The sequence below is a fragment of the Tenrec ecaudatus genome, chromosome 3, assembly GCF_050624435.1.
Source record: "Tenrec ecaudatus isolate mTenEca1 chromosome 3, mTenEca1.hap1, whole genome shotgun sequence".
Taxonomy (NCBI): domain Eukaryota; kingdom Metazoa; phylum Chordata; class Mammalia; order Afrosoricida; family Tenrecidae; genus Tenrec; species Tenrec ecaudatus.
The window spans coordinates 65,917,544-65,942,985 of NC_134532.1; positions in this window are offsets into that span (position 1 = coordinate 65,917,544).

A 25,442-nucleotide genomic window follows, 5' to 3' on the forward strand; every position below is an offset into this window, starting at 1 on the left:
CAGCTCTTATATATATAATATTACATGATTAGGTATATATTACATGTATACACACAAGGACCTCAAAAAGTTGGCATAAAATGAAATTAAAATATAATAGATTTTCTTGAATTTTTAAATATATATTCACATTTGTATATATATACCTACATATACTCAGCTTTAAGAAATGTTTAAAAAATAAATTAATGTAACACACTGCCATCAATCAATGCTGACTCATAGCGACCCTATAGGATAAGGTAGAACTGCTTCTGTGAGTTTCAGAGACTATGTATTATATATAACATTAATGGTATTTTTAAGTAGATAACTTATTTTAAGGTGAGTATATTGGTAAATGAATAGAACTGAATATCTTTTTACTTATTATCAACTTATACTATATATTGGGTGTCTCTCAGACTTGTCACTACAGACATCTTCTCCCTCCACATGAGTACAAGCTCTATAGGCAGGAATAATTATTAGTTTGTATACTAAATATAACTCACGCACCTACAGTGTGAGTGACTGGCATATAGTTACTGTTAGTGACTATTTCATTGATTCCTATGTACAACAAAATATTGCATCTTCTTCTACTGTATCAAACATACATTAGTATGTCAGAATTCATTGTGGCTATTGTGTCAATCCATCACAATGAAGGTTTCTCTTGCTTCCTTTGGTCTTCTACTTTTCAAATTATGATGTCATGTCCTTCTGATTGGTTGTTCCTGATGATGTGTCCGGATCAAGCAAGGTGCAGTCTCACCATTCTCATTTCTGAGAAGCCTCCTGATTTCATTTCTTCCAAAATTAATTTGTTCATTCTAATGGTGTTCCATGAAATATTTTAAATATTTCCCAACACTACAATTCAAATGCATAATTTCATCTTCAGGCTTCCTTTATTATTGATCAACATCTCTTGCACATGAGATTATTGAATGCACTATGGCTTGGGTCAGGCTGATCATAGTCAATCAAGTGACATCTTTGTTTTTTAAAACTTTAAAGATGTTCCAAAATTTTTCAAAGAATCAAGGAAGAAATAATCATTTAGACCAAAATGGAATGATATATTTTGTGTATTTTACTGATAGTTATTAAAGAACAGGACCAAGTCTTCATTTCTTTATTTTTTCTTTGCTATTTTCCTACTATCATGAAACTAATGTCAGGCAAGTCTGGAAGTGCTTTTATTGGGGTGATCTCACTCCTGTCCAATTCCTTTGGAACTCATGCTTTGCCAGGTCCCAGGACCAGTCAGAGACTTCATTTTGGGAGAGGGGGTCCTTACTCTTTGAAATTATAGATTCTCTTATGAAGCACATTAAAGGTTTGTTGGGGATGCTGGGGTGGGAAATGTCAAAATGTAAATTTGGAGATCCCAAAACTCTAGATATAAGTTGAACTCAAAAAAGTAATTTGTTTGTTGTCTTATTTTTATGTTTATTCCAAACCTTCTGACAATAGTCCACAAATTAATTTCAGCATCTACCAAAAGTCAATCATGCATCAAAAATTGTACTACATGAAATTGGGGCTTCATAATTCCAAGTTCTTTGGTATCAGTTGTTGTGCTTAATGCTTCTAAAAATATCAGAATGTGTGTAGTCATCCAATAACATAAGGAGATAAATATAGCCCTGTACACAAAACATGTATGTTTTCTACAATCCTTACTTCTAGAAACAAAAGACAACTGATTTCACATTTCTTTAATAATGTGCCCATACATTCCCAAAACTGAAATATTTCGGGAGCGGTAGCATGAAACAAGGTCATCCATAAGGAGCCATTTTACCACAACTTTTCACAGTCTTTACATGTTAGGGTCTTTTTCTTCCCCAGATGACACGACATTTGTATTCTTCTCACAGCCTCACATAATTTCCAGTCCTCAACTTCTGTACTCCCAGGCGGAGCAATGTGGAGAGTCCAGAATCATTAGGCACCCCACACAGCTGCTATCGTATCACTGGCCTCTATAATTTCCCCTGATTGATATATTTGTGCTCAGAATAGATAATCTATCATTTTTAAAAGGTTCATATAAAATGCTACGGTGGCAGTTTCCTTTGTGTGGGGTTGAATTCCATCTTCTCGCACTCTCCCTGTTTTGTTCTGTTCATCAGGAGTGGGCTTACTAAAGCTCTCTACAAAGTGCAGTTGATGTGTTTGCCTTTCCCCACCAAACACAGTGGTCGGCGGCAGACGTGAAGGCAGTCAACCTGAAGGAGGACTGGGACAGAAACAAAGACAAATCCCAATCAAAACTGTGACGAAGAACAGAAAAACAGCATAAGATTGTTTTTCTTCAAAATTGACTATGGTTCCCTCTCACGTTTAGAATAGCCCCAGCATCTTTTTCATCCCTCAAAACGAAAAATTCCACCCCTCTTTCATTCATGCAAGAACTTCAGCAGACTTCCATTGACCCTTTGATTGTGTCAGTGTCCGTGGAAGGTACTGGAAACAAACTAGATAAGTCAGGTGTGCATCGAATCTTTGAGGTGTTCAAATTAGTAGGAGACATGCATGTGTAAATAAATGACAATATAATCAGATACATGCAATGATATTCTGGAAAATGACAGAGCTATTCCTACAAAGAGTAATTTGTTTCTAAGAAACTCAAGTAATACACGAGAGAAGACGTACATTGAGCCTGGTTTTGAACAGAAAAGAGGCGGATAGCACAACTGGAAACAATGCTGGTCTCATAATGCTGACTTAGCAACAAACAGAACACAGAACACGGGCTGTGTGTGTGTGGAGAGAGAGAGAGAGAGAGAGAGAGAGAGAGAGAGAGAGAGAGAGAGAGAGAGAGAGAGAGAGAGAGAGAGAGAGAGAGAGAGAGAGAGAGAGTGAGTCCTGGGAAGATAAAGTAGAGCCAGGTACCTTGCATATCTAAATTGTAAAGCCAAGGGTGGTGGAGGAGGGCCCAATTTTGTTTTTGCCAGAGGTAGTACCAACCGTGAGAAGAAGAGAAAAGGTACGTGGAATGAGTGAGACTGAGGAGAGGCAGAAGTATTTGGAATGATTGTGTTTTCTTTCTTTTTCTTGTTTCCAACGTTGTTACACATTCTGTGAGCATTCTCATGTACAGTTTTGTCACCCGCATCCATTACATTCTTATTGTAGCACAAAACAGGATTTATTGAATGCGCCAAACTGCCACGAAGGAGTAAATCTTCTCTTCTGAAATTCCAATCTCAAGGTAATCTCTCTGTTTTCAAAACAACGCGTATCAGCCCCTCTTGCGGAGGGCGCAGCCACCGACGGCAGGTGGTGCTTCTGCTTCCCCTCGTTTCTTTTTTTTTTTTTTTTTAATTCACATGATTATTTATTTAATTGTGGTCAATATACACACAACAAAACATTCTCCAACAACTTTTACATGTATAATTCATTGCCATTGATTATACTTTTCATGCTGTACAATCATTAATAATATTATTTTCCAAATTATTCAGCCACTATTAACATAAACTCAATGTCTCTTAATATGGTCACCATTTCTTTTTTTTTTTTTTTAACAATTTATTGGGGCTGATACAATTCTTTACACAGTTCATACATATACATACATCAATTGTATAAAGCACATCTGTACAGTCTTTGCCCTAATCATTTTTTTCTCTTTTCTTCTTTTACATTTTATTAGGGACTCCAACAACTCTTACCACAATCCATACATATACGTACATCAATTGTATAAAGCACATCCATACATTCCCTGCCCCAATCATTCTCAAGGCATTTGCTCTCCACTTAAGCCCCTTGCATCAGGTCCTCTTTTCCCCCCCGACCCTCCCTCCCCTTTCCCCCCTCCCTCATATGCCCTTGGTAATTCATACCTCGTTATTTTGTCATATATTGCCCTATTCGGGGTCTCCCTTCCCCCCTTCTCTGCTGTCCCTCTCCCAGGGAAGAGGTCACATGTGGATCCTTGTAATCAGTTCCCCCTTTCCAACCCACTCACCCTCCACTCTCCCAGCATCGTCCCTCACACCCTTGGTCCTGAAGGTATCATCCACCCTGGATTCCCTGTACCTCCAACCCTCATATGTACCAGTGTACAGCCTCTGTCCTATCCAGCCCTGCAAGGTAGAATTCGGATCATGGTAGTTGGGGGGAGGAAGCATCCAGGATCTGGGGGAAAGCTGTGTTCTTCATCAATACTACCTCACACCCTAGTTAACCCATCTCCTCTCCTAAGCCCCTCTATGAGGGGATCTCCATTGGCCGACACTTGGGCCTTGGGTCTCCACTCTGCACTTCCCCCTTCATTTAATATAATATATATATACACATACATATATACATATACACATATATACACATACATACACACACATATCTTTTTTTTTTTTTTTTTGCATGATGCCTTATAGCGGCCATCTCGCTCAGAAACAAATAAGCCCACATGGAAGAAGCACACCGGCCAGTGCGATCACGAGGTTCCCCTCGTTTCTTTAGCGAGTCTGTGGTCAGCTCCAATATGACCTTCACTTTGTTTTTAGGGACTTCAAGAAACTTTATCAAGGACATGAAAATACCCATTGCTGGTTTATAATCATTCTTTCCTTTCGTTTCCGCCTCCCCGCGTGTCTCCTGGGATTCCTCTGTCCTTCGCTAACGGATTCGGGAATGTCTCCAGATTTCAGTTTGTATTCCTTTGGGAGCTAAGAATAGTACTGAACCTTGCACGGAGGCTTACGGCATCCATTGAGTAGAACACCTTCTTACCAAGTGCTTTATTTCAACCTTCCTACTTGTAGGCCCAGGGAAGGAATGGATAGTCCAGATTTTAAACGATACGTTGGATCGTGACTATCATTACTTTAGAAAATCTAAAATGCCCCATATTTGTGGTGTTCGTTCACCTCTGTTTTTATTTATCTATTTATTTATTTATTTATTTTTAAAATTTATTTACATTTTATTAGGGGCTCATACAACTCTTATCACAATCCATACATATACATACATCAATTGTATAAAGCACATCAAGGGTCTTGAGATTTCCATGGGATTGGTACATTATGCATTATCTGGAGAAGAGTATTTCTGGCACAAACATCTCCAAATGTCTGCATCACACACTGGCCTTCTGAGAAGGACAAGTACTGTGTCACCTCTCCCCCCACTTCCTCATCAGGGTCCAGTCCCCTTCACCATGCTCCGGACAACAAACTTCATGTCAAACAAAGAGCTAAATGATGTAAGAAATCTAGTGTTGATAACATATTTCTAAATGGACATTCCCTGTTTTTTACCATATTATTTATTTGCCTGTTCACATATTTGCTCATTTTTCAAAGATTAGTTCTCTTTGGTACCAGTTTTTCTATATATATGCATACATTAGGATTTTTTTCTATGTCTATAGTTCTGAAACTTCCATCTAATCTAGAAATACACGTTCATAAACACATATACCATAGATACTCGGGTATAAGCCCACCCGAATATCTGCCAAGGCACCTAATTTTACCACTGCATTCGAAAATGTGCTGAAAAACTCGGTTTATACTCGAGTATATAGATACATGACTTGCTTTTGTTTCCAGTCTACCATTACCTTCAAATGAAATTAAAAGAGTAGGAAAATAGCGTTTCTGTGACTATTTTCCTATCCGCTATTGCACACTTTCAATGTTTTAGCAGAGTATTCCACAGAAAAAAATAGAATACTTCATCATGAAAAGGATCAATTCATTAGCAAGATACAATAGTCATAAGTGTGTACATAATCATAAACAGAGTGTGAAACATGTGAAGTAAAATTTGGCAGAATAAGAGGAAATATAATCAAATCATAAATACCGTTAGCTCTGGTCAAATCACTCCAGTGCATGTTTCTTTCCTAAAATTGCCTTCACCTCTATGGGTGCCAGCCTTATCGCTTTCTGCCACATTTTTAAAAGGATACATATTTTTGCATTACTGCTTACCCAAATGATGCAGAATAAGTTTCTCTCCTCAAGAAACTTACTTATAAAGTTTGCCTTCTAAGTAATAGTCATCCTTTGGCCATATGAGGTAGTATACTTAGGTTCCAGGAATTAAGGTATAAATAGGTTTTTTATAAGTTTTCCTGGTGGTGCAGCGAATTAAGCATTGGCTGCTAATTGCTGAGTGAAAGGAAAACGAGACTGCTCCAGGAAGATTTACATTCTTGGAAACTCTAAGGTGCAATTCTACTCTGTCCTGTGAGTGCATTATGAGACAGAACAGATCCGTTTGCTTTGCTTTATATCTTGGCGAGGTGAAGCATTTTCCCCCCAGCCTACCATATTTGCTCTTAGTGATTTTGTGAACTCTTGTGTTATTTTAAAGTATGTTGTTTAGTTTCCAAGTGTTTGGATGACTTCCTGTTATTAATTTTATTTTTGTAAAAATAAAACTAAGTTTGTAGGATTTCGATTACTTTGACTTTTTAAAACTTATTTTATGGCTTAGCATTGATCTACCTTCTTCTATGTTCCAGGTAGACTAAAAAATAATCTATGTTCTGATGTGGTTGCATGGAGTGCCCTAAAAATATGGATTAAATTCTATTGATAGATGATGTTGTAAGGTTTTTCTATACCAGTGTTTCCCAAAGTGGGGGATACCACCCTTGGGAGTAATGGATCAATCCAAGGATACGGTGAATACAGATACCTATACTTTATACTTTATTACAGACTACAGTATAAGAGTTTTATAATAGTCATAGGGTCACTGATTTTTTTTCCTGGAAAAGGGAAGTAGGCCAACTAAATGTGGGAACTTTTGTTCGAAATCCATATTTATGTTTTTTTTTTTGTCAAATCCTATACATTTCTATAGAAAGGCGCTGAAGTCTCCAACTATAACTGTAGATTATTTGTTTTTCCTTTCAGTTCTATGAGTTTTTGCCTCACATATTTTGCAACCCTCTGGTTTGATGAATACATAGTCAACAAGGGGAAAATAACACCTTAATTGTTGAAGGGAAGCAATCCCTATGGTAGCGGATTTCTTAACAGAAACCAGGGAAGCTGTTAAGTAGAACAGCAAGTTTTAAGTTCATACATAAAGTAGTTATCACCCAGAATTAAATGTCAAACTCCATAAAAAAAATCCTTCAGGAATTAAGTGAAAATCAAAATATTTGCACACAAAGAAAAACTATGGTAATTTGCCACCAGAACCTCTCACAAAATAATGGCTAAAGGGTGTTCTCTAAATAGCGATTAAAAGGAATTTTCATCCAGAAGGAAGAATGAATAATGAAAAGAATAAAAATATGGGTAAAAACAATATATTTTCTTTTCCTTGTGAGTTAAAAATTATAAAACAATAAGGCATTGTTATAAATATATCGAGAGGAAGCATTTAACATATTATATTAAAAATAGAGGAGGATAAAAATGTGTAAATGAGGGCATTTCCATATTTCATGTTTTAACAGAACTGGTCAAGTGTTAATATCAGTAGACTGTGATAAGATACATAACACTAGAACCAATTGCCATCAAAACAATTTAAACTACTGGAGACCTCCGTAGGTTTGAAAACAGAATTGCATTCTACATGATTTTCAATGACTGGCCATTCAGAAGTAGACCATCAGATCTTTCTTCTGAGTTTTCTCGAAGTGGATTCAAATTGGCAATATGTTAGATAGTAGTCGAACACTTAATCATTTGCACTCCTCAATATGTAAGTACTTAATAAGTAAATTAAACCCAATTCTAAAACTTGTTCAAGAACCCCATCGGAGGGCATTAAAATGGAAATATAAAGAACAAAATAAATGTCATAACAATTTTCTAGTATAGCAGATGTAATCTCTGACATAATAGTATTAGAGTAAATGTATATAATATAAGAAATAAAAGAGAGTGACAGAATAGATTTAATTAAAAGTGTGATGTAACCAAAGGTTATCCACAAGAAGTTCACTAAAATATAACAATATAGATAATATTAAAATAAAGATGTTTTAAGGTGTCGTTGAGTGAGTTCCCATTCATAACGACCCCATGTACAACAGGAAAAAAATAGTACTTGGTCCTGCAACATCCTCACAGTTGTTTTAATACCTGAACCCATTGTTGCAGCTGCAGTGCCAGTCCATCGCCTTGAGGCCCTTCCTGCCCTTCGCTGGCCCTCTACTTCACCTACAAGATGGCCTTCTGCAGGGACTAGTGTCTCTTGACAGTATGTCCAAAGGACATGAAAGTCTCACCATTCTTGCTTTTAAGGAAATTTCTAGTTGTTCTGCTTCCAAGACAGATCTATTTGTTGTTTAGGCAGTCCATAATACTTCAGTATTCTTCATCAGAATAATGCAAATGCCTATATTCTCTTTTGGCCTTCCTTATTTAACATCCAACATTCACATGCATATGAGGTGATTGAAGATACCATGGCTAAGGTCAGGCTAACCATATTATCAAAGTCACCTCTTTACTTTTTAACACTTTAAAGAGGTCTTGTGCAGAAATTGACTTAATTTAATAGGCCCTTTGATCTCTTGACTGCTGCTTCTAAGAGCATTGATTATGAATACAAGCAAGAGAAAATCCTTGACGTCAATATTTTCTCCATCTCACATGATGGGTCCAGTTGTGAGGATTTTGGTCTTCTTTACCTTGAGTTGCAGTTCATACTGAAGGCTGCATTCTTGATCTTCAATAGCAAGTGCTCCAATTCCTTCTCACTTTCAACAAGCAAGATTATGTCATCTGTATTTTGAAAATTGTTAATAAGCCTCGCTCCAATCCTAATGTCTTATATTTCATATAATCCAGTTTCTTTGATTATGACTCAGCATAAAGATAGAATAAATATAGTGAGAGGATACAACCCTGATATGTATCTTTTCACTTTGAGTTTGGCCATCAACAAATAAAGGTTCAGAAGAATTTACCCTCATGGGCTTTACTCTCTCTATGTCATCATGGCTAATTCTACTCTGAGAATGGAGCTCAACCTCAATCATATTTTGAGTGCTTTCTGACCTGAAGGGCTCATCTTTGGCACTGTTTCTGACATTGTTCTGCTTCTTTCATGTATCCGATAATGTTTCAAAGCTATCCAGAAGGTTTGTGAATAACCACAGCCTATTCTTTCTTCTTTTGTTTTAATCATTTTATTAGGGGCTCATACAACTCTTATCACAATCTATACACACATTAATTGTGTAAAGCACATTTGTGCATTCATTGCCCTCATCATTCTCAAAACATTTGCTTTCCACTTATGCCCGTGGCATCAGGTCCTCATTTTTCCCCTCGCTGTCTGCTCCCCCATCCCTCATGAACCCTTGATAATTTATAAATTATTAATTTTCCATATCTTGACCTGTCTGATGTCTCACTTCACCCACTTTTCAGTTGTCCATCCTCCATGGAGGAGGTCACATGTAGATCCTTATAATAAGTTCCTTATTTCCAACCCACCCTCCCTCTCCCCTCCCAGTATCGCCACCTACACCACTGGTCTTGAAGGGATCATCTGCTCTGTATTCCCTGCGTTTCCAGTCCCTATCTGTACCAGTGTACATCCTCTGGTCTAGTCAGACTTGCAAGGTAGAAGTGGGATCATGGTAGTGGGGGGAAGGAAGCATTTAGGAACTAGAGGAAAGTTGTATGTTTCATCTTTGTTATATCACACCCTGACTGGCTCATCTCCTCCCCGAGACCTTTCTGTAAGGGGATGTCCAGTGGTCTACAATTGGGCATTGGGTCTCTACTCCACACACCCCCCTTCATTCTCTATGATAAGATTTTTTTTTTCCTGATGATGCCTGATACCTGATCCCTTCGACACCTCGTGATCACACAGACTGGTGTGCTTCTAACATGTGAGCTTTGTTGCTTCTGAGCTACATGGCAGCTTGTTTACCTTCAAGCTTTTAAGACCCCAGATGCTATATCTTTTGATAGCTGGGCACCATCAGCTTTCTTCACCACATTTGCTTATTCACCCACTTACTCTTCAGTGGTTGTGTCAGGAATGTGAGCATCATAGAATGCCAATTTAATAGAAGAAAGTATTTTTGCATTGAGGGAGTACTTGAGTGGAGGCCCAATGTCCTTCTGTTACCTTAATACTAAACCTATAAATACATGCACATAGGTATATTTCCCCATCCTCATAAATATATTTACATATGTACATGCCTTTATTTGGACCTCTATAAATGCGCTTTACCTCCTAACTCTTTCCTTTATTTCCTTTGACTTTCCTCTGGTCCCACTATCATGCTCAGACCCCACCAGAGTTTCAACAATTCCTCTTGGTTACATTTCTCTTGATCATGCCCTATCAGGCCTCCCACACACTCCTCACCACTGATTTGGATCACTTGTTGTTCCCTTGTCCCTGGGTTTGTTATGAGTTTCTTTTCCTTTTATCTATATTTCTCAGAGAGCAGTGTAATAAAGTCACCCACTCTAATTGCTGAGGCTGTGATTTCTTTTTTTCTTCTTTTGGTGTGTTTGGTTGACGTATTCAGTGGGTCTCTCATTTGGGGAATATATGTTTATAATGCTTTGTGGTTCTTTGTCTTGAGCATTATATAGTGTCCTTCCTTATCTCTTTTTATGGTTTGCCCTTAGGGGTCAATTTTATCTGAGATTAGGAATGCAACCCCTGCTTCTCTTGAATTGCTGTTTGTTTGTTATGCCTTTCTCCAGCCTTTGATTCTCAGTCTATTTTTTTCTGTAGCCTTGAGATGTGTCTCCTGTAACAGCCTATTCTGTCTTCGTGGTCTGTTTTCAGTCTGGAAACTGCTTAAACCTGTTCACGTTGGGTGACCTTGCTAGGATTTGAAACACCAGCGACACAACTTCTAGCATCACCACAACAGAAAGCCACCATAGTATGACAAACTGACAGGCAAGTGGTGGCAAAGTTAAAGATATAAGATTATATACAGGGGAAACATCTAAAAGAAGAGACTAGGTGTGAATATATGGCATTAGATAAAGTATATTTTAGAAGCAAGACAATGCCCGAGATAGAGTGAAAAAATTATAAATGATATGATAAAAAACTGAAGTCACTGACCCTTTAAGCGGATGGTGAATTCACTCACTGAGTTTTGAATTTCTATTTACTTGCTTATTTTTTAAAAGCACAACACATATTTTTAGGAACTGAGTGAAAATTTACAGAGAATATCATCAATGTTATATTCAACAATTCATACACATCTTGTTTCAACTCATCCATTGCACCCCCCTCAATGTATCATCTCTTACCTGGCTTTCTCTCTGAGCTTACTGGCTCTTTTCCTCATTCTTTTCTTACCCTTGGAATATTGTCCTGGGGTTGATGCTGCATCCACACACCCAAGTTTTAAAAATTTTTATTTGGAATTAGGTAATAGTTTACAAAAGGAGTCATTGTTTTGCATTCAGCAATTCATAATCATGCTGATTCAACTTAGCCCCATGCAACCCACTCAAGGTGTCCCAACTTATCCAGTGTATTCCCTGTGTTTCCTGCTGTGATTCCACCGGCTTTCCTAACCTTCTAAACGCTGGCTCTGGGTAAACGCTGTGCTTTTCTTCTTGACTGGTGGATCACTTTATCACTGAGTTGAATTCAATTAAATTCAATTCCAGACATGCAGGGCAAAGGCTCAAGTCCTGAAATCCATAAGTCTGGTCTTTTTTTATGATTTGGAGTGCTAGTCCATGTTTTTCTGCCACTCTATCAAGAACCTTTTAGGGTGACCTCTTTATTCTGCTTATTGTACTTTTAGGTTCTACAGCTTTTGGGGGGCTAGTGTTTATATCTTCCAGTTTATGTGCTTCTTCAGAAAACCTCTTATTTTTGTTGATGCATACTACGGTTTCCATTACTTCAACTTTGAGTACCTCATATGATGATTATATTAAAATCTTGATATTGGTATCTATTGTACAAGATGAGAGTTACTAGGCTTTTGGTATATTGACTTACTTTATACTGGTGTTTATACACAATGTGTATTATGCTATGAGATTCTATATCTTAATTAAACTTTCCTGTTGAGCAGAGTTTCTTTACATCACTATGGCAAGAGAAAAGGGGATCAGGTGCTGGCTCATTACTACTCCATTTGGTTTATAAGTCCAAAGACTCTATTTGTTTGGTTTCCATTAATGTACAATGAGAAATCAGGCCATCTTTAGTTCTGGGAATGAATGGGAATCCTGATTCCCCACTAAATTATCAACAACACTTCCCTCGCTGAGAGTGCTAAAGTAATTGTTGGTGCTCATATCTCCATGTGTCTTCCACAGGGCAGTTATGGAATATTTTACCACCTATAAGAAAAGGGGCAAGGGGTCCTAGCTTTCTATAGGTTCTATATTGAAAATGTAGAAGAGATGGTAGGAGGTGACGTGATATTTTACCATAAACCTACACTGAGCTTTCTCTGACAGCAGGTAAGCTAGATTGGGAGGGCTGAATCCCTCCCACTAGTTGTTTATGGTGAATGCCATCTCCTTACTTGACTTTTGCTGGCACAAGTGGCTTAGGGATCAAAGTTTTCTAAAAAAAAAAACTTGTGTGTGTGTGTGTGTGTATGTGTGTGTGTGTGTGTGTTTGGGAGGACGGGGGTTAGCTTTAATTCATGAAGCTATATCAAACTTATTTTAAAGTCAGACAGGGGTAACATAAAGATAAAAATGAAAAGCAGAGACAAAGTTAATATAGATAGCAAATTATTAATAAAATATAAGCAATAAATTTAGTCATATATTAAGACACTAAAAAGTTCATGGAAAATGGGAAAATAATATAATAATCTTTTCACAAACATTTCAAAACATTCTTTAAAATATTAACAGATCTTTTTTTAAAAAGAAAGAAAATCACATGGCCTGTTAGGTTGTTGATGCTTATATATGTATGTATTGAAAGAGATGTTTATATCCATCCAGTATTTCCAGTCTGAGAACAGGTAAGTTTTAGTCCCATAGGTCAGACATTAAACTGGAGGCTTCTCCTGACATGCACAGCTTGGGGCTGATAAAGCAAAGATTAGGAAAAATACCACAGGCCGATGTTTCGACAGATAAATGACTCCAAATATTTGGAGGTCAATAAGCCAGATGAAGGATCTATACCCAGAAAAAAGCAATCAAAGTATTCAATAGCATCCATATATTTTTTAATTTTTACTTTATTTTTTATAATTTTATTGGGGGCTCATAAAACTCTTATCACAATCCATATAGTTATCCATTGTGTTGAGCATATTTGTACATATGTTGCCATCATCATTTTCAAAACATGATCTTTCTACTTGAGTCCTGAGACTTTAATTTTTTATGAGAGAAGAAAGCCCCAACTTTCTCCTAAGGAGAGATTGGTGGTTTCAACATGCTGACCTTCTGGTTAGCAGCCCAAAGTATAGCCCCCACATGAGCAAGGATCCCTCTAAACCTGAAAGCTTTCCCTCTAAGTTTGGAGATGAAGCAAGTGTGGCTGCCTTTATCATTCCTGCTTCCCTCCCTCTGACATGGAGAAACATCTAGCGAGCGCAATAAGAAAGTAAAATGAAACAAAAGCCTTGCACATCAGGAAGAAAATCATTGTAAATGTACATGATTTGCAGATGACATCATTGTTGATTATGTTTCTGTTTACTCATAGTGAGTGCAACCTAAAATTAAAAATAGATCATTTCTAATTGCTCCAAATGCAATTAGATGTAAATCTAACAAACAGGTAAACAGCTTATATGTTAAAAATGATAAAACATTGATGAAAGAAATCAATGAAATGATGAGAGACTGGACATGTTCATGGATTGGAAGACAACATAGTAAAGATGTCAATTTCCCCAAAATTTATATAAAGGATTAGTAAAATTTCTATCAAAATTTCTGCAAGAAATTGTGTAGAAAAATTATTATAAAATGTGCATACACATAAATTGAAAGAAACTAGCACAGCTCCATACCTAGAGGGGAAAAAATAAAGTGAGAAGAATCAATCAATCCAATTTCAAAATATATAAGAATAGTGAACAAGGTTGTGTTATTATTAAGAAATAGACATATATATTAAAAGACCAGAATTGAGAATTTAGACATCATGCTCATGTTCAACTTGTGCATGCATAATTTTATCTTAAGTAAAAATGCTTTTAGTAATTCATATTTATCAATCTCCTGTTGCATGCAGTTTTATTCTTCATATAATGTGGCAAATTCAAAAATTTTAAGGAAAAAATCTGTCAGATAAAATTTAGCTCCTAGAAATATACTAACATAAAAAATGCAAGTAAAAAGAAGTATTACATTAAAAATAATAATCCTGGTTTATATAGCATCCTATTTTCTGCATCATTTATCATTTAGGCTGATTCTAAAGCTATTCATGATTATAAATAATGCTAATGTAGATTTTTCTTAAAACCAGAACATGTAAATTTAAATTCATTAAGGTTTACAACAAATTCCTCCAGCTGTCTTAAAAACATGGGACTGTTTGTTTGATTTCCATTAAGTTTATGTGATAATTCAACAATCTGATAAAGCACTGGAAGCCCTAACTCATCTTTATCAAGAAATTCGGAGGACAGCTACTTGACCAGCTGACTGGACGAGATACATATTTGTCCCCATTCCAAAGAAAGGTGACGTAACAGAATGCTCAGATTATAGAATAAGGTTAATGATACTAACTGCCAGGAAAATTTCGCATAAGATCATCTAACAATGTTTGCAGGAGTACATTGGCAGGGTCCACATGCATTGACAAGGTCGAGCACAATGCCAGAAATACAGGCAGATTCCGAAGGGAGTGTGGAACAAGGGAAATCATTGTTGGTGTCAGATGAATGTTGGCTGAAAGCAGAGTATGCCAGAAAGATGTTTACTTGTATTTTATTGACTGTGCCAAGATATTCAACTGTGTGAATCATAACACATTATGGATAATCTTGGGAAGAATGCGAATTCCCAAACACTTCATTGTGCTTATGCAGAACTTGAACATGAATAAAAAGGCAGTCATGGAAGCAGGACAAAGGAATACTGCCTGGTTTAAAATTTTAAAAAGGTGTAAATCAGGTTACATCCTTTCACCATATACATCCAATCTGTATGCTAAGCAAATCATCAAAGAAGCTGCCTTATGTGAAGAAGAATATGGCATCAGGATTGAAGGAAAGCTTATTAACAACCTTGGAGGAAAGCTTAAAAACAACCTGGAGATGACACTACCTTGCTTGCTGAAAGTGAGGAGGAATTAAAGCACTTCCAGATGAAAATCAAGAATTGCAGCCTTCATTATGGATTGCAACTCAATGTAAAGAAGATCAAAATCCTCACAAGCGGACCAGGAGGCAGCATCATGATCAATGGGGAAAAGATTGGCGTTGTCGAAGATTTTGTCTCTCTTGGATGCACAATCAGTGCTCATGGAAGCAGCGATCAAGAGATCAAAAGGCACGATGGATTAGGTAAATCTGCTGCACAAGGTCTCTTTCTCACTGCCATCAAGACAATGCCAACTTATAGTGGCTCTATAGAGACCCTACAGGGTCAAGACCCCTATAGAGTATGGAGATGTTACTTTGAAACTAAGGTGTGCCTGACCCAAGCCATGGTATTTTCAATTGCCTCATATGCATGTGAATGCTGGATATTAAATAAAGAAGACAGAAGAATTGATGCCATAGAATTGTGATGCTGGAGAAGAATATTGAAAGCACCACAGAGTGCTTTAAGGACATACCAATATGTCTTGGAAGAGGTATAGCAGACTGTTTCTTAGAAGTGAGGATGACAAGACTTTATCTTGTATACTTTGAAATGCTGTCCGTAGAGACCAGTCCCTGGAGAAGGACAGCATATTAGGTAAAATAGAGGGCCAGCAAAGGAGAGGATGGTCCTCAAAGAGATGGACTGACAAAGTAGCTGCAAAAATGGGCTCAGGCATGGGAGCAATTGTGAGCATGGCACAGGGCAGAGCAGTGTTTCTTTCTGTTGTTAAAGGGTTGCTATGGGTTGGAACCGACTCAGTGCCTGAGGAGATAACCTCTTCCTCACTCTTCAACCACGAAATTAAATTTGAGATGTTAAATCTTTTCAGGGTCAGAAAGGATCCAGCAGAAGCTAATCAGGCAGTTCTTGGCTTATAAGGAATGCTTCATTTTAATAATATTATATGGTTATACAATCACAAAATATTAGTAAAAATGATATTTTTTGATCAACTACAATTTTTTTTTTCAATTGAAACAGTCAAGATATTAAGGGAGCATACAAACTCAGATTATGCTCCTGAGATGGGAGACCATCTCTTCCGAATGCCAGGAAATTACATCCTTAAGCAGCGTGATGATATTTACCCAGCTTAGTTTCTGGAGGTTGCCCAGAATTGACTCAATTTTGTTGTTGGTTCATGTCTGTGAATAATTCAGTAAGCCTTTAATTGTCTTGATTTGTTTTATTTTTTCAAAAGTCTCTAATTTTGCTTTAAAAATGGTTTTAATGATGTACACCAAAAATCATCTTCTCATGTAAACACAATATTCTGATATACATAAAAAGTGATGATGGCATATTTTAGCTAGTTTTTTTATTTTAGAAGTGGGCTTTTTCTAAGCAAGAATATAAATGAGGGAATATATATATATATATATATATATATACATGTGTCTTTTAATGAGGCATTTCTGTATTTCCCATGGCAATTTGAGATAATCACTGTGTACAATCTTTTAAAACAATTTCCCACATTTATTTTTAATTATACTTGAGTAGGCTGCAAAATCTCTCAATTTACCTCCAAGTGAACACTGTATTTGAAGCATCCCCGCATCCTCTCACACACCAGCCCCTGGCTATCAGTAAGGTGAGCAGCATTCTCATTGGTTGTTAGATGTGGATGTGCAAGGATTTTATCTAAGTGTAAAATGGAAGTTTAAATCTTTGCATCTGAAATGCAATGGCCCAAATTGTCCTTCGTCACATACAGCAAACGCCCCCTGCATGTCCCCCCGTCTTGTGGATATTCTACAGAATCACACAGGTTTTATTGTGACATAATCATGTTTTTTAATAAAATCTCCGTATAACACGAGTCTAACTTGTACTAAATAAAATGGATATTGTTTTCTGGTTTTCAATTACTTCGTTAAAGGCAAGCTGTCCCATCTGATCACTTTTGTGTTGTTGCTAGCTGCTATTAAATCAGCCACTGATTCCTTATTCACTGTAATTGACTTGATGCCGACTCACACCCTGTAAGAGAGAGGAGGACTGCTCTGTGAGTTTCTGAAATGGTAACTCTTTCTAGGAGTAGAAAGCCATGGTTTTCTCCCACAGTGACTGGTGGTTTCAAACTGCTAACCTTTAGGATCTCAGCTCAACAGGTAACCACTTATAACCCCATTTTATTCAAACAAATTCCGGCTGCATCCCGCACCATCCCCATGGTCGATTAGGGGGGAATCGGTAAGGTTTTCTTGGCTTACTTGTCAGAAGTAGATCACCTGGTCTTTCTTCCTAGTGCATCTTAGTTGGGAAGTTCCACTGAAGCCTGCTCATCTTCATAGTGACACGCAAGCCTCCACTGGGGGACATTTCTCGGTTTAGCATGCAGCACTCTGGCCCCAATCAAACCCTGGTCCCTTTCCGGGAAGGCAATAATTGTACCAGAGGACTATCTATCACCTGTTACACAATCCTAGTTATATAATATCCTTTTTTTAAAATTCAAAATGACATAACAGAAGTATTCATTTGAAATAGAATTAGTAAAAAGACAGATTGATGTTAATAGTTCTTACACATCCCAACTCTTTAGTGGGGAGGAAGTGAAAGCCAGTTTTATTGTAGGAATAAAGTGTGAAACTAATGCCATAATTGAAAACATAAAGATTCAGCAGACAAACCTTCACCTTGGACCATCTCATCCCTGAATTTCTGCCACTGAAGCTGCAAAACTCCCCAGGTTGGTTCCTTCTTGGTAATTACTATTCCAATCAGGCTTACTCACCCCTTCAGATTGGTATTCATGCTCTCACCACACTCTCAATTGTCTTAGGAAAAAGTCAGAGTGTAAAAGGTGTTTTTGTTTGTTTGTTTGTTTGCTATAGGCCCTGCATTTCCAACCCCCTGCAAAGTGCAGATCACCTTACAGGTTCTCCTCAAGACTTCAAAAAACAAAGCCTTTGCTTCCTGGGCAACCAATATAAAATAGAAGGTGTAGAAGAATTGATGTGACTGACCAGGACCTACTCTTTGTTCTCTAGGGTATAAATTGAACAATTAATCCAACTTTCACACCCGATCACAACAAGGCCTCCAATTTACCCTTAAATTGAAAAATTAATCTGACTTTCACACCTGATCACAACAAGGTCTCCAATTTACCCATAGGGAGGGTTTTCATTCAAGGAAACAGCTCAGGATCACTGCCTTATGAGGAGCTTGCTCTCAGCAGATCTGAGTTATAATCAAAGAGAAAGCAGATTGCTGATTAACCCATCCATATCAACTGTCAACTTGTGACATAGGATATTGCCTGAACTTTTGATGCAAATAATTGTATTTCCAATTAAATGATTTGTTACTTGGAGCCTTATTTTTCTACTACAATTTTAACTTTGTTAGAGTAAAACTGAACTCTTGAGTGGCAATGAACAAGCACAGAAGATCCTACAGGAGAGGGTAAACACAATTCGCTGCAATTCAACTTACAGCAAACTTAGCCTCATATGCAAGCAATTTGGACAATTAAAAATAGTGAAACTGAAGAACTCATGAATTCGAATTGTGTTGGCAAAGAATGACTGAATATACTATCAATCACCAGAAGAATTAACAAGGCCATTGCTAAGGAAATATAGCCAGAATACCCACGTGAAACAAGGATTGTGAGACTTTGTTTCAATTACTTTAGGCATGTCAATAGGTCATCAAAAAGGACCTATTTCTGGAGAAAGTTATTATGCTCTGGAAGGGTCGGGGAAACAAAGAGGGGGAATCTCAACGAAGTGAATTGACATCGTAGCTGGAATAAGAGACTAAAACATAACAGTGATTATAAGGATGGTGCATGGCCTAACAATATTTTATTCTGTGATACATAGCATTTTTATAAGTCAGAACTGACTTGACACTTCACAATAAAAGTCACCACTCCAATAATATGTCTCCTATTAATGCCCCTTCTAACAAACTATCTACAATTAGTTTAATAAAGAAGAAATTTCCATCACCTATAACTAACATCGATTGTCTAGTTAGCACCCCCCCCCCCCAGCTGTTTCAGTTGGTCTTAGAGCGGTGGCTTCTGGGGTACTGCGATACTTCAAATGGCAGCAGAGGGGCCAAAGTGAGCAGGTTTCACAGGAGCTTTCAAACTAAGAACAGACAACAAAGAAGGAATCATTTACCCACTTTGGAAGAAGTATCCCCTAAAGACCTTCTGCATCCAGGCACTGAGGGCATGCAGCACAGCAGCAGGGGGAGCAGAGTGATGAAACCCCTGGGGAATACCAGAAATAGACTTGGGCGACAGAGTATGGCACCCTATCAGACTCGACTGGAAAACCCTTGTAAAGGCCAGCTAACATACCTTGAACTATTTGTAGGCTTTTCCATTTTTATCAGTGGCTTTCTTTTTGTTATTTTGCTCTTGCTTTCTGCTGTTGTTATTGCTTAGTTGGTTTTGACTTCCTTTGTTGTTTTATTTGGTTTTGCCTGGTTTTTGCACTTATTAATGTATCTGCATGTCAATCTAGATAAGATAGGCAGAATAAATAATTCAGAAATGAGAAGAACAGGATCAATGGTTCCAGGGAGGATATGGCATAGGGGAGGTGGGAGAAAGGAAGGGATGGGGACCAACTCAGGGACAAGGGAACAACAAGTGAATTAAAATCAATGGATGGTAGGTCGTAGAATGCCTAGTGGGGCTCAATCAAGGGAAATGTAGCAGCAAGGAATTACTAAACTCGAATGAAGGCTAAACATGATGGTGGGACAGGAGGGAAGTAAAAGGGAAATAGAGGAAAGAACCAGGAAGCAAAGAACATTTATAGAGGCCTAAATACAGGCATGTACATATGCAAATATATATAATGAGAGGGGAATAGAACTATGTACTCTTATCTATATGTTAAGAATTAAGATTGCAGATGAACATTGGGCCTCAACTCAAATACTCCCTTAACAAAAGAACACTTTGTTCTAACAATTCAGCATTATGTGATGCTCATCTTCCCAACACGATCGCTGAAGACAAAATGGGTGCATAAGCTAATGTGTTGAAGAAAGCTGATGGTGCATGGCTATCAAAAGATATAGCATCTGGGGTCTTAAAGGCTTGAAGGTAAACAAGCGGCCATCTAACTGTGAAGCAACAAAGCCCACATGGAAGAAACACACCAGCCTGTGTGATCATGAGGTGTCAAAGGGATCCTGCTGGAGTCCAGGAATCTCTCCCGGGAAGCACAGAATAAACGTCCCCTTTTTCTGTTCTCTGGCCTGGCTTCGGTTAATCTTTGCGGCGAACTTAATACACGTCTTTGAAACATTTGCAGATACGGAAGGCCCAATAAGTGGAAACAGAACCTTGTTCCAGATAGTGCCTACGGATGGGTCCCGCGGGTCGAGACCACTCAACATGGCATTGAGAAGGAGCTGCCTTCTCAGGTGGAGTCAGACACGGGTGACACGGGTGGGGACTGGGATGTCCATTTGCTGATGAGGCACAACTCTGATCGGCTGCAAAACTATGCTAATCTTTGGAACTTGGAACAGACAAAATCTAAATCTAGGGACATTTGAAGTGGTTAAAAAATGAAATGGAACACATACTGATCGATATCCTAGACATCAGTGAGCTGAAATAACCTGGTGTTGATGATTTTGAATGTAAAGAATCATAATTCATTATTCCTAGGATAACACAATCAAGAGGAATGGCATTGCATTCATTATCAAACAGACATTTAAAATCAATCTGAGATGCAATGCTCTCTGTGATAGCATCATATCCACCCACTTTCAAGGAAATCAAATCAACACAAGTATTATTAAAATTTAAGCACCAACCATGAAACTAGTGATGAAGAATTTGAAGAATTATACCAACTACTTCAGTTGGATGTTTATCAAGCATACAATTAAGCTGTATGAATAATTATTGGTGGTTGGAATGCAAAAGTTGGAAACAAAGAGGAAGGAATAGTAGTTGGAATATATGGACTTGGTGATAGACACAATGCTGGAGTTCACATGATAAAATTTTGAAAAGTCCAATAACCCAATAATCAATTTTAAACAATACAAAAGGTGACTATACACATGGACTCTCCAGATGGCATAGACAGAAAAAAAATGATGACATATATGGGAAGTTATGTTGGAGATACATAATATCAGCAGTTAAATCCAGGCCAGGTGCTGACTGTGGAATATCAATTGCTCATGTGTACCGGTCAGTGCAGGTTAAAGCTGAATAAAATTAAAACAAGACTCAAAATATTATCTCAAGTTGATTCCACCTGAATTTCAAGAACATTTGAATCATTGAACACAATGACAGATGATCGAAAGAGCTGTGGGAGAACATCACAAACATCATCAATGAATAAAGCGAAAGGTCATCAAGAAGGAAAGAAAGATTTTAAAAAACCCAAAATGGATATCAGAAGTGACTCTGAAACTTGCTCTTACTCATAGAGGACATACAGTCAATGAGGAAAGGGGTGGGTCAAGGTGCAGAATAGAAATGTTCAAAGGGCAGCTAGAGAAGACAAAGTAAAATATTCCAATGAAGTGTGCAGAGATCTGGAGTTAGAAAACTAAACAAGGAAGAACCTGATCATCATCTCTTATACTGAAAAAAAAAAAACCCGGAAAAAAGTCAAGCCTCAAGTTGATATAGTGAGAGATTCTATGGAGAAAATATTGAATGATGCAGGAAACATCAAAAGAATATGGAAAGAATACACTGAGTCACTGTACCAAAAAGAACTAGTCAACATTCCATTTTTTGGGAGCAAGTCCCAAAAAATGATGAAGGAGTCCAATCTGTGCTTAACGCATTGGCCAAAGATGAGGTTCCAAGAATTCATGAACTACTGATTGAACTGTTTCACAAGCTGATGAAGCACTAGAAGTACTTCTACATGCCAGGAAATTTGGAAGACTGTTACTTGGCCAACTGACTAGAAGAGATCCATATTTGTACTCATTCCAAAGAAAGATTATCCAACAGAATGTTCAAACATAGAACAATATCACTGATATCACATGAAAGCAAAAAAAAAATTTTTGAAGCACATCCAACAACGATTGAAACAGTACATTGACAGGGAGCTGCCAAAGGCCCGTCCTGGATTCAGAAAAGGACTTAGAACCAGACATATCATTGCTGATGTCAGAGGGATTTTAGCTGAAAGCAGAGAGTGCAAGAAAGGTGTTCATTTGTGTTTTATTGGCCATGCCAAGGATTTGACTGTGTGAATCATAAAATAAAAGCCAAAAAACTATAGATAACCTTGAGAAGAATGAACATTTCAGAACACCTCAGAGGCAGTTATGCTAACAGAAAAAGAGAATGATGCATGGTGTAAACAAGAAAGGTGTGAGTCAGACCTGTATCTTCTTACTCTACTTACTCAATCTGTATGCTTATCAAATCACTGAGAAGCCAAATTACATGAGAAAGAATTCAGAGTAGCATTAGAGGAAGGCTCATTAACAACTAGCAAAATGCAGATGACACATCTTTGCTTGTGACAGCGAGGAGGACTTGAAGCACTTGATGAAGATCAAAGATTGCAGCCTTCAGTATGGATTACACCTTAACGTAAAAGGGACCCAAATCCTCACAACTGAACCAATGCACAGCATTATGATAAATGGATACAAGTTTGAAGTTGGAAAGGATTTTGTCCTATTTGGGTGCACAATCAATGATCATGGCAGCTGCAGTCAGGAGATCAAAAAACGCATTGCATTAGGTAAGCTTGCTGCACACGACCACTTTAGGGTATTGAAAATCAAGGATGTTACTTTGAGGACTAAGGTGCTCCTGACCCAAGCCCTGCTATTTTTAATTGCCTCATATGTGTATGAACGTTGGATTTTGAAAAAAGAGAACAGTAAAAAACTGATGCATTTGAATTGTGGTGCTGGAGAAGAATATTGAAAATATTATGGACGGCTAAGAGAACAAACAAGACAAAGTTAGAAGTAAGGCCAGAGTGTTTTTAGAGGCAAGGATGGCAAGCTTTTTCTTAAGTACTTTGGACATGTTGTCAAGAGAAGGACATCATGCTTGGTACAATGGAGAGAGAGTGAAAAAAGAGGAAATCCCTCAAGGAGATGGATTGACACAGTAGCTGCCATAATGGGCTCAGGCATAAGAACAGTTGTGAGGATGGTGTAGGCAGGACTGGGTAGTGTCTCGTTCTATTGTGCACAGGGTCCTTTTGGGTCGGCATTGACTCAATAACACCCACAGTTATTGCATCCACACCTTCAATTTGACAGATAATACCGAAACCACAGCTTGTACTACATTCTCCAAGTTAAACAGCTGAAAGTGGAAGAAATATTATTATTATGTCTTTGGTGTTCTGGAAGTCAAATCTGTTATTGAGGTGGTTTAATTTAGGTGGAAATATATTCAAAGTTGTGTTTTGGCTGTCCTGAATTGTTTTCATTTTCTTGCGCTTTAACCTGAACTTGAATATGCATAATAGATGTTCCGGAGCCCCTAGCCTTGCTTTGATTGAAGATACTGAATGTCTCCATCATCTCTTTACACAGATATAGTCAATTTTATTCCTCTCTATTCCATCTGGTAAAGTGCACGAGCACAGACACCACTTAAGTTGTTTTTAAAAAAACCTATATTTACAACGAAGGCGTTGGAATTGCTAAATTCTATCCTGTGATTCCCCACTTTGTATCCATCAAGAATTCTTTATTTTTCCAGCTGTAGTTCTTTCTTGTCTCCAAATTTCACATTCCAGCTATTGATAAGAAATTACTATCCATGTATCTTGATGGCATGTTTCATCAATTTCAGACTGAATTCTTTAATATCTTTATCACTAGTTTTAGTGGTTAGTGCATAAATTTGTGTAACAGGTGTACTAAGTGAAATTCATCATGGACATATAAATACTATTCCATCACAAGCTATATATTGAAATACTCATTTTGAAAATGAATGCAATGCTAGTCCTCTTGAATTGGGCACCTGCTCCATAATCAACCATTTAATTATTAGACTCAAATGCCCAATAACAGCTCATTTTATCCATTTAATACCTATTATATTGATATTTCCGCATTCTATTTCATTTTTGATTATTTCAAATTTTCTTAAATTCATACTTTATACATTCCACATATCAATTATTAATGGGCATTTGTAACAGTTTCTTTTCATTTTGAGTCATGCACCATCAGTAAATTTGAGTACTGAAAGGTCTGCTCCGTCCACATCCTTAATGTCTATTCTACTAGGAGGAGACAGCTCTTTCCTAGTTGTATTTTGAATGTTTTTTTAATCTTTGGGTCTCATCTTCTGGCACTATACCTGAAATGTCTACCTGATATTCATGACGTTTACAATAGTCAATCCCTCAGAAATGGGCAGCCTCTTCCTTCTTTGTAAGCTTTTTTGAGACTGGATGCTTCACTGACACCTATTCATAGTCGATCACCCTGCCAGTATTTGAAAGACCAGTGTCATAGCGTTCAATATCACAGCAACATAGAATCCACCACAGTAGAAGATGCTGACAGATAAGTGGTGACTTAGTCCATACTTTTCTCTCTTCATTGGAATAACATTCTAGAAGGTTGCCAATTTTTATTTGGCCTGTCACCTCCTTTTCAGGAAAAAGAAATTTAATAAGTACCACCTATTCATTGAAAAATTTTGAACAATAGCCTATCATGTAGAAAAACATATAGGAAGCTGTGTTTGCAGCCCCTCTGGATTGTTTCAGTGCTTCCCCCAGGGGACAGAATCACCCACTTTGGGAAACACTGCTGTAGAGCAGAATTGGTCAACGCTTTCTATTTTGTAACCCAAATTTGGAATTCAGAACTTCATCATTTTTATTTCCAATTTTTACTGATCAATGAAGGTGTTACACCAGTGTTGGACTAACTGGTTCTCTGCTTTCATAATAAGGTTTCTATTCTTTGCTGACTAGCCCCCTGAATCTCCTCAGTGAACATACCTCTCTATGATATCCTCTTATAAAAAATTGATAATTACAGAATCTCAATAGAGGAAAGTACAATGTAGAACTTGGAGATGTTTTAAGATCATTTATTAAATAATTTCAATATTAAAGATATGACAAAAGTTGAAAGGAAGTGGCACTTTTTAGCTTAAAGATAACAGATGTAAGGGATGAATTAATAATGGTCATTGATTTAATGATTGATGAAAATGAAGGAAGGGAACGAATTACT